Source organism: Macaca mulatta, chromosome 2 (genome assembly GCF_049350105.2).
Source record: "Macaca mulatta isolate MMU2019108-1 chromosome 2, T2T-MMU8v2.0, whole genome shotgun sequence".
Lineage (NCBI taxonomy): Eukaryota > Metazoa > Chordata > Mammalia > Primates > Cercopithecidae > Macaca > Macaca mulatta.
In genome coordinates, this window is record NC_133407.1 from 33,166,089 (window position 1) to 33,181,099 (window position 15,011).

At 44.9% G+C, this 15,011-nt stretch overlaps 1 protein-coding gene and 1 non-coding gene across 2 annotated transcripts in view; one reads left to right on the forward strand and one right to left on the reverse strand.

Moving 5' to 3' along the window:
• SH3BP5 (SH3 domain binding protein 5) overlaps nt 1-15,011 on the forward strand; it is a 76,801-nt gene that overhangs the window by 11,040 nt on the left and 50,750 nt on the right. The window lies entirely within an intron of this gene.
• LOC114676633 (small nucleolar RNA U13) lies at nt 4,817-4,925 on the reverse strand. The gene has a single exon (XR_003727683.1). It is a non-coding gene; the product is annotated as a small nucleolar RNA U13 (small nucleolar RNA).

A 15,011-nucleotide genomic window follows, 5' to 3' on the forward strand; every position in this document is an offset into this window, starting at 1 on the left:
GGGGAATGAAGCCTGTTGTAAAAAAAAAAAGAAAAAAAAAGTCTTTATAAGCCAAAGAAATGAATTTCTCTGGAAGGAATTTCAGGAACTATGAAGGCTGATGGGAAAAACTTCGGACTGGTTGTTCCTGCCTTAATTGTAGATAAACCCCGATGTTGTGGGTTTGCTTGATGAATTAGCGTATTGTTCAGCTACTGTAGTTGTAATTCATGGAAGGGTGAAAAGTGCTTTAAAGGCACTTTAGGGTCTTCTACAGCCAAGAAACCCTCGTATATATGCTTATTTAGAGAACACAATAAATCAAGATATAATGGAAAACATTACAAATATTAAGAATATTTAGATATTTGAACTTAGTTACTCTATGTATTTGACTGTTAGCATCATTTCTAAATGGATAAATGCGGGCACATATAGGTTCTCCTGCACAACTTCATTCATGGATCCACATTAGCAAAATGCTGTTAGTGGCCAAAACATGTTCTGGCCATTGGCTAGAACATAGAAATAGCTATCTAATATTGACATAGACTGTATTGCCTTAAAAAAACTAGGCATGTCTTCCTTTTAACCTGCAAAGATCAACAAGATAATACACAAACTCTCCTGGCCCCTCAGCTGAAACCCATGGCAGGGTCATAAGCGCTTGCTATTGCAGTACCTGCTGACTTTCCTACAAATCATGTGACTGTATCCCCAGCTGTGTTCAAGGTGCCTTCCCTCTGACTCTGAGTGTCATCGCAAAAGAAGACAGGCTATGGGGTTGATGGATTCATTGCTATCCCTGTGGTTAATGAGAATCTTCAAATCCCCAAGTTGACAGAGATCTGGTCCCTGTGGACTGTAGCCTTTTAATTTTGTGCTGTTATTTTTCTTTGTCAGCATTTGTTGTAGGGACTTTAACATAGTGTTGTGTGTGTGTGTGTGTGTGTGTGTGTGTGTGTGTGTTTTGGCTGGATGAATTAAACATCTATTGAACCTCATCCTTTGGCAGGCAGCCCAGGTATCTTTGCCCAGCCTTTCTCTGTGAGAGTTACTTAGTCTGCCGATTGCCACGTAGATGTTTCCAGCATTAAAGACTATACTGCTTTTTTGTAGTGCATTTTAACCAAGAGTATCACAGAATTTGCAAAGCAGCTCTTGGAGAGCTCGGCAAGTCAGCCCCTTTCATTTCCTTAAAGGAAGATGGAAAAAATTTTGTTCTATTCTTGCCTGATTTTTTTTTCCTTTGCTGTGTTTTGCTGGATTATCTAAGAGATGTTAGTGTTTGTTCTGACAGAAAGAAACTGCTATCAGGGAGACAATGAGAGGAATATCCGCTGTTTATTATAACTGCAGCTCAGCCCTCTTAATATAAATCTTTTATTGTTTGGCATTAAACCCAACCAAAACATGATGAATGGGGTTTGGTTGTCTTCATTCACCACACCCTTTTGTTTCCAGCGTGCGAAAGGATTCAGCTTCGTTTTGCTAGATTTGAAGCCCAGAGATTTAATGTTCTCTTACTTGATTTTTGGCTTTATTGGAAGAAGAAATGGGGTGTGCTGCTTCTTCATTGTTCTGGTTACTGTTTCTCCCTAATTATCCCAAGCCTTAGTAGCTTAAAACAACTGTTTCATTTTGCCTGTAATCTGTGGGTTAGGAATTTGGAGAGGGTTTTGAGAGGGCTCAGCTGGGTGGTCCTTGCTTGAGGAGTTTTGTGCAGTCAGATGTCAGCCTGGGTTGTAGTCATTTGAGGGCTTGGTTGGATGTCTGAGATGGCCTACGCTTGTGTTTGACAGAGGATGCTGGCTCTGAAAGCTTATGCTGAGAGCTCAGCTGGAGTTGCAACCAGCATGCCTACGTGTGACCTTTCTCGTGTGGTACTTTCGCTTCCTTTTGGTTTCTGGCTCCTTCCAGAGTGAGTGTCCTAAGATGACCAGGTGGGAGCTTCATGGCTTTTTCTGACAGCCTTGGAACCTCCAGAGTAGCTCTTCTATTCTAATCTGTTGATCCAAGCAGTCATGAGCCCACCTGGATTCTAATTCTTCTTGATCCTGGGGCAGTGCTAAAGAATTGTCGGCCATATTTGAAAACTGCCACCCTCGTGGTGATGTAGAGACAGTGGCTTATTTTGAGGCCCGTGGGACATATACTTTCTTCCTTTCCTCCCTTTCTTTCTGTGGGGAGACTTCATAAACAACCATGTTTCAGTGTCTTCTTGAGGTGCTTTAATGGTTAACCAGCCAGCAAAGCAAGGACTTTGGTTAGTATTCCCGGTGACCTCAAGCCAGCAACGATAAAGGCAAGATGGACAGTTTTTAGTAATGCTGTGGGTCTTGCCATAGGAAATTCTTTGCCACTTTGCCCATTTCTTAAAAATTTTGCCTGAGAAAAAAATTATGGCATGGCTTCAATGTCTATTAGAAAAAATTAGTGGAGCCTAGAGCCAGAGGTACTACAATAATTAGACAGATGCTTTATAATTCAGGGTGGTAGGGTTCTAAAGCCCCTTGGGCAATTCCAGATAGATATGCTGTTTTCTTTCCCTGCCACTGGTTTTGCTGGGTCTTCTCTGGGGAAAGAGTCCTGGTATTGCACTTATTTGATAGAAATTACATCTACTTCCCCACTTGGAACTTGTTAAAACCACACTTCAATGTTGTGAAACTTAGGGTCAAAAAAAGCATAGGAGGCTGGGTGCAGTGGCTCACTTCTGTAATCCCAGTACTTTGGGAGGCCAGGGCAGGGCCAGCAGATCTCTTGAGGCCAGGAGTTCAGGACTAGCTTGGCCAACATGATGAAACCCTATCTCTACTAAAATACAAAAAAGAAAAAGTAGTAGCCAGGTATTGCAGTGCATGCCTGTAATTCCAGCTACCTGGGAGGCTGAGGCACAGAATCATTTGAACCTGGGAGGCGGAGGTTGTAGTGAGCCAAGGTCACGCCACTGCACTCCAGCCTGGGTGACAAAGCGAGACTCTGTCTTAAAAAAAAAAATGCATAGGAAAACTTTTTTCTTGGAACTGATAGAAACTAAACTACATAGCTCCATAGCATACGATGGTGGAAAGTGTGGGCTTTAGAGCTCAGCGCTGGATTTGAATTCTCTGCCTCTTAATGTGCTGTACAGTCTTGGTAAGTTATATTAGCTTATCTGGGTTTGATTTCCTTCCAAAATGTGAAGGGCAATACGGATCTTACCAGGGCTGTTAAGGGTTAAATATGGTGATGTTTGTAAAGCGTCCGGCATGGTGCCGGGCATATATGGCCAACAAATGTTGGTCCTTTCCTCCTCCAGCCCCTTCGCCATTTATTAAATAATGGCACCTAAGTAAAAATAACCACTATTTTGTGAAAGGCTATTATATGCTAAGTTTTGTGCTAAGTGGCTTCTATATTTTATCCTATTCATTCTCACGACAGTCCTTCAGAATGTTGATGAGAAAGGGAGGCACTGAGTGACTAAGTCAGTTCTCCCAGGTCACACAGCCAAGGAGTGGTGGAGCCAGGATGTATAATGAATCCAGGGATCTGAGGCTGAAGCCCATGCCCTTAAGTAGTTTGTGTTTGGAGGCGTAGCGGATGCATATTCTGAGATCCCCACTGAGGCTGCATAGATGAAAGAATGCTAGAGTCTAGGACTTAGGGGACCAGGTTTTCAATCTTCACCTTGATATTGATCAGGTATAGATCCTTGGGAGAGGATCTTTATCTCCTGAGATTTCAGTCACTTCATCAGTGAAATGGGAGCATCTAAACTAAAAGATGGGCAAACTTTTTTCCAGCCTCGATATTGTTTGACTGGGATCTCCATTCTGATCTAGCCACATGTTGAATAAATTATGAACCACCTTCGGTCTTGACAGTTGGGGAAATACAAAAGCTCTGTAGTCAATCTATGCTGTCATAGACTTCAAATTTCATTTTTGTTGAAACGATACTTGGACATAGTTTTTTTAAAAGAGTCCCTGATAAGTTATAATGCAAAATGAAAGTCCTCTACCTCACTCCCCCGCACCCCTAGTTCTATTCTGATGAAATGATGTTTTTAGCTGTTCCTTCTGGTCGTTTCTCCTGTGTCCCTAAAGTTACAGCCGTCGACTTTGACTTTGGCTCTTTGCATCCTGTGCTCTCCTTTCTTAACGTTTTGATTAGCTGAAGGCAGGAGGAGGTTATCTAAAAGCCAGCAGAAGTCAGCCAGCCAGCCAGCCTGCCTGGAATGCTGTGGTGGGTGGATGTGTGATTCCTGTGTAGGCTATACTAACTGTTCTCCAGAGCTCTCCGAGGCGGGGCCGTGAACTCACCATATCGCCCTGATTCTAAGACTTGTGCTAATTATAAAGTGGACCTTGTATTTCATAACAGCTTGGGTGGTGGTTGACACATCAGCCCCAGTAAACATGCAAATCAATGGTGTAATCTGTCTTAAATCTAATGATTGTGAATTTTTGAAGAACCTGGTGGGTCTTGCAGTTGAGGAAATATGTGAAGCCTCCTGGCGTCAACATGGAAATAGTGCTTTTGTGGTTGAATTCGGTAAAACACTGCTGTTTCAGCATGTCTGCATCCTCTTACTCAAAGAATCCCGTGGATTTAAGAACATGTGTTTGGCCATAAATGAGAAATTACTGGGGTTCCACCAGTCTTTCTAGCTGTGTGCATGAGAGCTTCCTTGCTTCCGTGCGTGCAGGGTTGTCACGTAGCTTTGGTTCATCCTCCCGGGCCTTGTAGTACTGACCCCTGTGCTTGCTTTTGCACGTTTAAAGGGCTCATGAGTTTTTTCCTTTGTTCGTGGAGATTTGTACCTTGGGCAATTTTTTTATTTCCCATCTCATATCAGATGAGTAATGTGCTCACATCATATCATAACAAAATTCGAAGATGGCATATCTGACACGTGCACGTGAACACCCAATCAGCACACTTACGAACTCCAAAAGGATCTACCTTGGGCTATTTTAAACATTTTTTGGTAATTGGTTCAATTCCATTCTGGTGCCTAAGTAACATCAATAAAAAAGATGAATTGAAAGCAAGTCTTGGCTGGGCATGGTGGTTCACACCTGTAATCCCAGCACTTTGGGAGGCCGAGGCTGGCGGATCATGAGGTCAGGAATTTGAGACCAGCTTGACCAACTTGGTGAAACCCCATCTCTACTAAAAATACAGAAATTAGCCAGTTGTGGTGGTGGGTGCCTGTAGTCCCACCTACTCAGGAGGCTGAGGCAGGAGAATCACGTGAACCCTGGAGGCGGAGGTTGTAGTGAGCCCAGATTGCGCCACTGTACTGCAGCCTGGGTGACAAAGTGAGACTCTGTCTCAAAAAAAAAAAAAAAAAAAAAAAGGGAGTCTTTTCCAAATGACGTTCTACAAAATATCTGGCTCATATTATTTAAAAATCGAGGCTATGAAAGACAAAGACTGAAGAACTGTTCCAGATGAAAGAATGTTAGATAACAAAATGCCATGTGTGACTCTTAGATTGGATCTTGGACCAGGAAAACAATTTTTGCCCTTTATTATAAAAGACATTGGTGGGACAGTTGATGCAATTTGGAGACAGTTGTAGACCAGATTAATAGCATTGTACCAATGTTAATTTTCTGACTTTGATTATTGTACTCTGGTTATATAAGTGGAAATACGCACCCAAAATATTCCAGGGTAAAGGGGCATGGCGTCTGCATCTTACCCTCATTTTTTCCAAGTTTGAAATTATTTTAAACTAAAAAGTTAAAGAGCCATTTGCCTTAACTCAGCCTCCAAATGGCAGCACTTTCCTTTGGTTAGGGAATCACGACACAGGCCAAGGATTGAAAGGAGGCCTGCGATGTTCTGGGAGGTGGAACTGGGTGCTCACCTGCTTGTTTAGAAACACTTTATAGTTAGACCAGGGCTCTAAACCAGACCCTTTCTGTCTAGGAGGGAATTGGTTCTGCTTAGGCCTTAAAAGGGTCCAAGACTCTTGTTAACCTCAGAGGAGGGAAACTGGAAGGAGAAAACCATGATGACCCCTATATTTTCTTCGTCTCTGTCCTCTTAGTGAAAGGAACCCCTTGGTGGTTCAGATAAGGACAGGCAGTGTGATGCCTTGGAAAGGGTTGGAGTGAAGAAATAGGATCTGGCCTTGTCAAAGCTGTTGAATGCACAGGGGTGTGGAGCTGGGTGATGCCCAAGCTGGGGTTAGACTATCCTGCGTTTTGTTCCACAACCCACTCAAATAGCTTACATTAAAGGGAGGATTTTCTGAAAGGTTGTAGGAGTCTCATGGAACTCAAGGGAGGGGAAGTGTCACTGGCTCTGATGCGTAGGGAAACCACATGTCTCAGTTGGCCCTGGCAGTCTTGGTGGATGCCTGTGGTCCCAGCACAGTTATTAATAGTGCCTCTCCTTATTCTCAAAAGTGTCCTGTTTGATTGATACATCATATGAGTGTGTTGTCACAGGATTGGAATCAGGAGCCCAGGTCACCTCTCACCACCCCTCCTGTGCCACCTCATGGTTCTCTCCACATTTGCTTTTCTCTGTCTCTCACCTCTGTTTTTCTCTGTCTCTCACCTCTGTTTTTGTCTGTCTCTCACCTCTGTTTTTCTCTGTCTCTCACCTCTGTTTTTCTCTGTCTCTCACCTCTGTTTTTCTCTGTCTCTCACCTCTGTTTTTCTCTCTCACCTCTGTTTTTCTCTGTTTCTCACCTCTGTTTTTCTCTGTCTCTCACCTCTGTTTTTCTCTGTCTCTCACCTCTGTTTTTCTCTGTCTCTCACCTCTGTTTTTCTCTCTCACCTCTGTTTTTCTCTGTTTCTCACCTCTGTTTTTCTCTCTCACCTCTGTTTTTGTCTGTCTCTCCCTCCTCTGGTCTCCTCTGTTCTGATTACTGAGAGAGGGAGTATTGTATTGGAAACACGGTGGCAAGTCCTCACAGAAGGAAGTAGCAGGTCTGGCCGACACGCTAAGGGGCCCCTACTCCTGAAGTCGATCAGGGCCTGAGATGGGAAAAGAAAAGGACTCAGGGGAAGGGGAATTAAGTACCTGGTTTCCAGCAGTGATCTTGAAGTTCTCCCCAACTTGAAAATCCTAGTGTGTTCTTCCTATTCCATTTGTATGTGTTACCTTGGGGCTGTTTCACCTGGGTCTTCTAGTTGGATGTCACCGACTGCTGTGGAATTGGGCCTGTGCTGTGAGCAGGAGGGTTGTGGCTGGCTCCAGCTCCCTGGCGGTCTTCATCCGTACCCCTGCTCTCTACCTCTGCTGCTTCCTGGCTCCTGTACCCTCCTGTCTCGGCCTTTCTGGTTTGGCTCCCTTGGGCCCCCACTCTGCCCTGGTGCAGTCTTTGTGCTTCTGTCTCTGCTGCAGAATTCTTAAGGTAGAATCAGCTTGCTCTGGCCCTCAGGGCTATGAAAGCCCCTCACAGCGGGAGCTGGGACTAAGAAGAAAAACCAGACAGAGGCAGGAGGGAAGGCATCCTGAGGCCCCCAAAAAGCATGGCAGGATCTCACAAAGCAGAGAACGGTCTATAGCTAGGCCTGTGCTGTGCAGTAGGGCAGCCACTAGCCACACGCAGCTGTTTAACTTATCATTAAGTCTATTGAACCTGGGAGGCGGAGGTTGCAGTGAGCCGAGATCGCGCCACTGCACTCCGGCCCTGGTGACAGAGTGAGACTCCATCCCAGAAAACAATTTTTAAAAAAATCACTAAGTTAATTAAGTTTTTATTTTTTGAGATAGAGTCTCGCTCTGTCACCCAGGCTGGAGTGCAGTAGCACGATCCTGGCTCACTGCAGCCTTGACTACCCGGGCTCAAGCAGTCCCCCTGCCTCAGCCTCCCGTGTAGTTGGGACTCTAGGCATGCACTGCCACACCAGGTTCATTTATGTATTTTTAGTTGAGATGGGGTTTCGTTGTGTTGCCCAGCCTGGTCTCAAACTCCTGGACTCAGGAGATCCTCCCACTGTGGCCTCCCAAAGTGCTGGGATTACAGGTGTAAGCCACCGCGCCTGGCCCCTTGAAGTTAAATAAAATACAACACTTAGTTGCGCCAGCCACATTTCGAGTGTTTGCTTGGCCACAAGTGGCTGTGGCTTCTGTGTTGAATGGCATAGATGTAGCACATGTCATCATCACAGAAGTTCCATCAGCCAGTGCTGGAGAGCACTTGCTCCCTTTTCACCCAAGCGCTATTTAAAGTGGTTTCTTTGTGTGTTCTAGTAGCTGCCACAAGTGCTCTTAGAGAATAGATTGGATGGGTAAAAAGAAAGCATGATTTGTATTAGGTTGGTGCAAAAGTAATTGTGGTTTTGCCGTTAAAAGTGGTAGTGAATGGAACATTTCAGGTACCTTTACTACTGGCCAGTAAGTCAGATGGTTTCATAGTGCCTTTTATCATAGAATTCTAGTATGTTCCTGCTAATGGAGACTTTCCCATCATTCTAGGGCTGGATTTCCCTAACTCCACTTATTCTACTGCTGCTGCCATCATTTTTGCCATATTCTGGGACTGCGTGTGCTATTTATTCCATGTTGTCTTTTAAATTGGTTCATGTTTTTACTTTAGGTTTTTTTTTTTTTTTTTTGAGATGGAGTTTCACTCTTGTTGCCTAGGCTGGAGTGCAATGGCATGATCTCAGCTCACTGCAGCCTCTGCTTCCCAGGTTCATACGATTCTCCTGCTTCAGCCTCACAAGCAGCTGGGATTACAGGTGCCCGCCACCACGCCTGGCTAGTTTTTTTTTTTGTATTTTTTTTTGTATTTTTAGTAGAGACGGGCTTTCACCATGTTGGCCAGCCTGGTCTTAAACTCCTGACCTCAGGTGATCCACCCGCCTTGGCCACCCAAAGTGCTGGGATTACAGGCATGAGCCACCGCGCCCAGCCTTACTTCAGTTTGAAAAGGAAATATCCTTACTATACATGGAAAACCATCAAAGGAAAATACATTTTTTAAGCAGGTGTTTTTTTAAAGAATAATATATACATAGGGAGTGCCCACCTTGTCAGGGTACAGCTTATGACTTTCAGAGTAATGTTACGTTGTTTCCGGTGGATTTATAGTTCTCCTTATCAAATTCTAGCAGATTCCCCTCTTTATGGAAGGCTCTGAGCCTGGATTAGCTTCCCTTTTCTTTAAGAAAGAGATTAGCAAATGTATTCAGGTGCTGAAGACATCGTGGTCCCTAATGGAGTCTTTCTCTCTGACAGAATCAGAAGCATTTAAACAAGATCTGAGAAGGAGCAACTGCTTCATTCTTATTGAAAGTACACTCTTGTCTTTGGTTCGAGAGGGGTCTATGTAGAGCAGGCCCGAGGGCAGGTGCATGCAGCACACTGGAAACTTTTTGGCTACAGGTCCCCCTTCACGTTCTTGGTAATCATTGAGTACCCCAGAGAGCTTCATTTTTGTGGATAGTATTAATATTCGCCATATAGAAATCAAAAGACATTTATTTCAAAGGTCTATATTCATTAAAAGGACAATCAGCCTATTATATGTTAACAAAAATAATATATTTTATGAAAAAGGACTATTTTTCCAAACAAAAAATTCAACGAAAGAGTAATTGTTTTATGTACTTTGGCAAATCTCTTTAATGTCTGGCTTTAATAGAAGAGCTGATTCTCTCACCTCCTTCTGCATTTCGTGTCATTTCTTGCCGTGTCACTGTCAGGTAGCTTCTGGAAAACTCTACTGAACACTCATAGGAGAATGACAGTGAAAATGGCAAGTCTTTATTAATGAAAATGGCTTCCATCTTGCAGACTCCTTGAAAAGGTTTCCAGGTGCCCCACCCTCACCAGTGGTTTTCCCAGACCACACTCTGAGAACCACTGGTGAAGTGACTGGCACACTGGACTAGAAAACTGAAGATGGCCGGTCGCAGTGGCTCACGCCTGTAATCACAACAGTTTGGGAGGCCGAGGCAGGAGAATTGCTTGAGCCCAGGAGTCTGAGACCAACCTGGGCAACACAGTGAGACCTCATCTCTACAAAAAATTTAAAAATTAGCCAGGTGTGGTCGTACGTGCCTGTAGTCCCAGCGACTTGGGAGGCTGAGATAGGGGCATTGCTTGAGCCCAGGAGGTGGAGGCTGCGGTGAGCCGTGATTGCGACACTGCATCCAGCTTGGGTAACAGAGAGGGATCCTGTCTCAAAAAACAAAGAACAAAAAGTACTGAAGATGTCTGCTTTCATCTAACACTTGACACTTACTAGTCCTGTGACCTTATGCAAAGAGATTAGGTCACCTGGAACTCCAGGGCTCCAGTTTTCTTTTGTTTTTCTTTTTTTGAGACAGAGTGCCTGTCACCAGGCTGGAGTGCAGTGGCGTGATCTCAGCTCACTGCAAACTCCACCTCCTGGGTTCAAGCAATTCTCCTGCCTCAGCCTCCCAAGTAGCTGGGATTACAGGCACCCACCATGCCCGACTAATTTTTGTGTTTTTAGTAGAGATGGGGTTTTGCCATGTTGGCCAGGCTGGTCTCGAACTCCTGACCTTAGGTGATGTGCCTGCAGCCTCCCAAAGTGCTGGGATTACAGGAGTGAGCCACCGTACCTGGCCTCTAGTTTTCTTATCTGTAAACTCGGGATGGAAATTCTGGCTGAGGCTGTTTTACAGGGTTGTTGTGTGTCTCAGATAATGCCTGTGAAACCTCTTTCTGCCAACTGAAAGTGGTATACTTGTAAATGGCATTAGTAAGGATCTTTTGAAGTATGTGGTGTTGTCTCTAACATGTAGGACAGTTATTTTTTAAACACCACCATCCCATCTTTATCTCGCTTAATTCTGGGGACACCTGTGAAGAGGAAAAGCCACGATTCTCAGTTTCCAGGCAAGGTAATTGAGGTGAGCAGGTGAGCGATTGGCCAGAAAACAGGGACTCATCCTGTGTGCTGCATGTTCAACCTGCATGCTGCTTCCAGTGTATACTGGTGCTGGCTGGTGTGCTCTAGCTTGAGCTCTTATCTGACACAGGGCTGTGTGTCTGACACACTGACACAGTCAAACAGGGAGACTCTGCCACCCCCAGCAATTCTTTGCTTGAATAAATTACCTTCAGTCTGAGTCACCTAATGGATGAAACACACTTTTCAGATTTGAAGAGCTGAGGCCTCCTCCAAGCAGAGGAAACTGTTGGAGAAATCTTTCAAGTGCTGATCTAAAAATTCCCCTGGTAAACAGCCCTGGGATGGTAAATGGATTCTTTTTCTTGACTGGTGGAAGATCTGCTCGCTCTCTCAGATAAGCTTGTACTTTTGAGCTATTCCTCTCCATGGCTCATTTCCTGCAGGGAAAGCAGTCAGCTTACTCTTCTCTCTGGACATTCCCGAAGCCACCCCCACTTTGATCTTGGAAAACACATTTGCTTGTAATTGCAGGAGACAAAGAATCACGGTCAAGTCTTTTCTTTAACTAAGAAACAAGACAAAAAGCCCAAGTTCAATTGTGGCAAGGTAGCTTTAAGATGTATCTAAAGAAATGCTTCATAAAAGCTAGGTTGAACTAAATTCTACAGACTCTGCTCCTTATACACATGGCTTTATTGTCAGGGGCAGAAGCCCTCCAGCAAACTGTATTTAATTACAGTGCTTTGCCATGCTACAGAATGTGGGTTGGGGCCGGGCGCAGTGGCTCATGCCTGTAATCCCAGCACTTTGGGAGGCCGAGACGGGTGGATCACGAGGTCAGGAGATTGAGACCATCCTGGCTAACATGGTGAAACCCCGTCTCTACTAAAAAATACAAAAAACTAGCCCGGCAAGGTGGCGGGTGCCTGTAGTCCTAGCTACTCGGGAGGCTGAGGCAGGAGAATGGCGTGAACCCGGGAGGCGGAGCTTGCAGTGAGCTGAGATCTGGCCACTGCACTCCAGTCTGGGCGACAGAGCAGATTCCATCTCAAAAAAAAAAAAAAAAAAAAAAAAAGACTGTGGGTTGGTTGGCCCTTGCTTTCCTATGCTATGCTAATATGGCTTCCATAAGGTGTATCTTTCAATCGCATGTTTAAAGCTTAATTCAACTACAAGTGACAGCAATACAATTTTAGCTAGCTTGAACAAAATAGAATGATAGTGGAAGGGGGCCTGTCTTGGCTCAGGGAAGAGGAGTATAGGGGTAGGTTGTAAGGCGTTGCTGGGTCCAGAGGCTCCAAGTGCCACTGGGACCTCCTAGGGGTCTCCTTCCCTTCTTTCTTCTTTGTCAGGCTCTCCCCTCATGGTGCCAAGATGGCTGCTGTCTGCTGTAGGCTTTCATTCCATCCTCTTAAACATCTCAGTGGAAGAAAGTTCCTCTGACAGTTTCAGAAAGGTCCCAAAATGAAGTCTCATTGGTTGTGATGGGTCACGTCTATTGCCCCTGCTCACAGAACAGTCACTGTGGCTAGGAGTATGACTGTGGCCAGGCCCTGTCACATCACTAGGGACTGAGAGGTGGGGGTGAGGACCAAGGAATATTAGGGCTGTAATGCTGTGATTTTGGTCTGTGGCCTCTCATACCTCAGTACTTTTGGGAACTGTTACCCAAGTAGCTGTGACCCTCAGTGGAATGGTAACAGCTGGGTGGGCTTTTTCTTATGGGGATGGGGGGCGGGGGCGGGAACTGGCTTTGTGTTTAGTTTCAATGCATCTTTGATGAATAGGCTTGTTGGTGGTTGGATGTCAGCCAGTCATGCATCATTCCTGGCAGCACAACCTCATTTATAGAAGGAAACGCTGATGTCAAATCGAGTCTTCTGAGTTTAATACCCTTTGATGGTCACACACTTAACACAGATAGTCACAAAAAGGGCATCAGTCAGACTGGCGGGCCCTGAACCTGCCCATCAGAATCACCCGAGGGGTCTTTTAACATACTCTGCACCCAGGTAACAATGTTGTAAAACCTAAATTTGATCAGGTCATGCCCTTGCTTAGAAAAATCTATGGTATTTTACAGTTGGAAACAAAAATCCAGGCAGGGTGTTCTACACCTGTAGTCCCAACTACTTGGGAGGGGCAGGAGGATCCCTTGAGCCTGGGAGTTTGAAGCCACAGTGTGATATGGTCATGCCTGTGAATAGCCATCACACTCCAGCCTGGGCCTCATAGCAGGACTCTGTCTCTTAAGAAAACAAAAACCCCAATGCTTCTCAGTCTTTCGGCTAAGAGCAAGTGAAAATGAAAACCCCAAAACCCCCCAAAAAACAAAAACACAAAATAAAGCAAACAAAAAGCCCTATACGATCCCATTCGCCCACCCTACCCCTGTTTTTCCTCCCCTAGACAGTTAACTATATTAGTTTAATATATTTTAGCTGATGGAGGTATTTACTTCTGTGACCAAGTAGTATGTACTGTGTGGCGACTTCTTGATTTTTTTTCGTTTGGGTGACTATCTGTTGACATCCTGCTGTGGAAGATGAGGTTTTGTCTCTTTTCACCCTCTGTCTCGTACTTTTCCTATCTCCTGTCTTCTCAACAGAATCCATGGTGGTCAGTATTTGAGTACCTTATTGCAGCTAGGTAAGTGCTATTCACAGTTGAGACATCTAGTAAACTATGATTATGTTTCCTTTTTGTGGTAGAATGCATTCTTTAATTATTTCTGACAAAGGGTGCATTGGAAATAAATTACTTGAGACTTAAGTAACCCTATGGGAAGAAAAGCCACCACACAGAACCAGGTTAAAAGGTTCAATTTTGAGATACGATTGATGGCCAAAGGAAGAGAAATGGCAAATAGAGAATAGCAGAGGGACACAGGATTTCAGTGATGAACTAGCGCCAGAAAATCGTCTGCAAAGAAAGAAACAAGAAATAATCTCCCCTTCCCCCCACCATGCCATGGTCTCCCATTGCTCATGGGATGAAGTTCAGATGCCTTTATATGGCCCAGGAGGCTTCCTGGCTCCAGCCCCTACCAGGCCAGCCTGTCCATGCTGGAGGGTCGAATGACCCCCTTCTCTGTCTGTTGGAATCCCCTTTCTTCACGTCTGACTTGGGTTGGGTGGCCTTCTCAGCCGTGTGTCTGTTGCTCAGTGTGTATAAGTAGTCTTAGCACTGCTTGACTTTAATTGTTGCTCTGTCATTTCCCAGCTCTGTGACCTTGGGCAAGTTACCTTTCTTCTCCTTGCCTCTATTTCCTCGTTTGTAAAATGCGGATAACAACAATGGCACCTACCTGTTAGGATTGTTAGCGACTGCACAAATTGGTGGGGTTAAAGCCCTGACAGTAGTGCCTGCCACATAGCAGTCAGTCAGTCTGTGCCCTGTATCCATCCTTCTTTCTCCACAAAGGCAGTGTTGGTGGGTTGTATTCACCAGTGCCCTAAAGAGCTCTTGGCGGATCAGATGTCTTTAGCCGCTGGGCGGGGAACCTGAATGAGTGATTCAGGCACCAGGGTGATAGGGACTGGAGAGGAGGGTAACCCCTGCCTAAGGGGGCACCTTCTGCTCTACTCCTAGCTATTTTTCTTTCTTTAAACTAAAAATTTGAGAATTCACTTTTTTTTTTTTAATGTGAATTTTCCCTGACATTTACTGCACAGCAAATGCACTAAGCTTACTGGCCCATAGGCCACTGCTTTGGGGCCCAGTTCTCATTTAACAGAGTGGGCGTAGGGGATGATGTGACCTGCCACAGGCCACACGCTGACCAATCTGGCCCTCAGTTTTCTTAGTGGTGTGAATGTGGATAGCACTGGCACTGCCCACCACCAGGGAGGTGACCGTGAGGATGCGGTCATGCATGCGAGTGCATCTTGCAAAGCGGCTGCCTGCACATTATAACAGGTTATTATGTCCGCCGTGCCCTTGTCTCCGGGAAACTCCCTGGGTAGTTTTTAATAGGGTCTTGGGGTCTCTTTTTATACCAGGAGGAAAAATTGTATACATTTATTGAGCACTGACTGTGTGCCCAGAAATTGTTAAATGTTTTACATTTGTATTCTTGATTCCTTCTAAGAGCCCTCCCTATGGGATGGAAAGTAACAATTTTATAGGTAATACAAATGGTTCATAGAGAAGGCCCTGCTTAGGGCCTTGCAGAAGGAACTTTAGTCAGCAT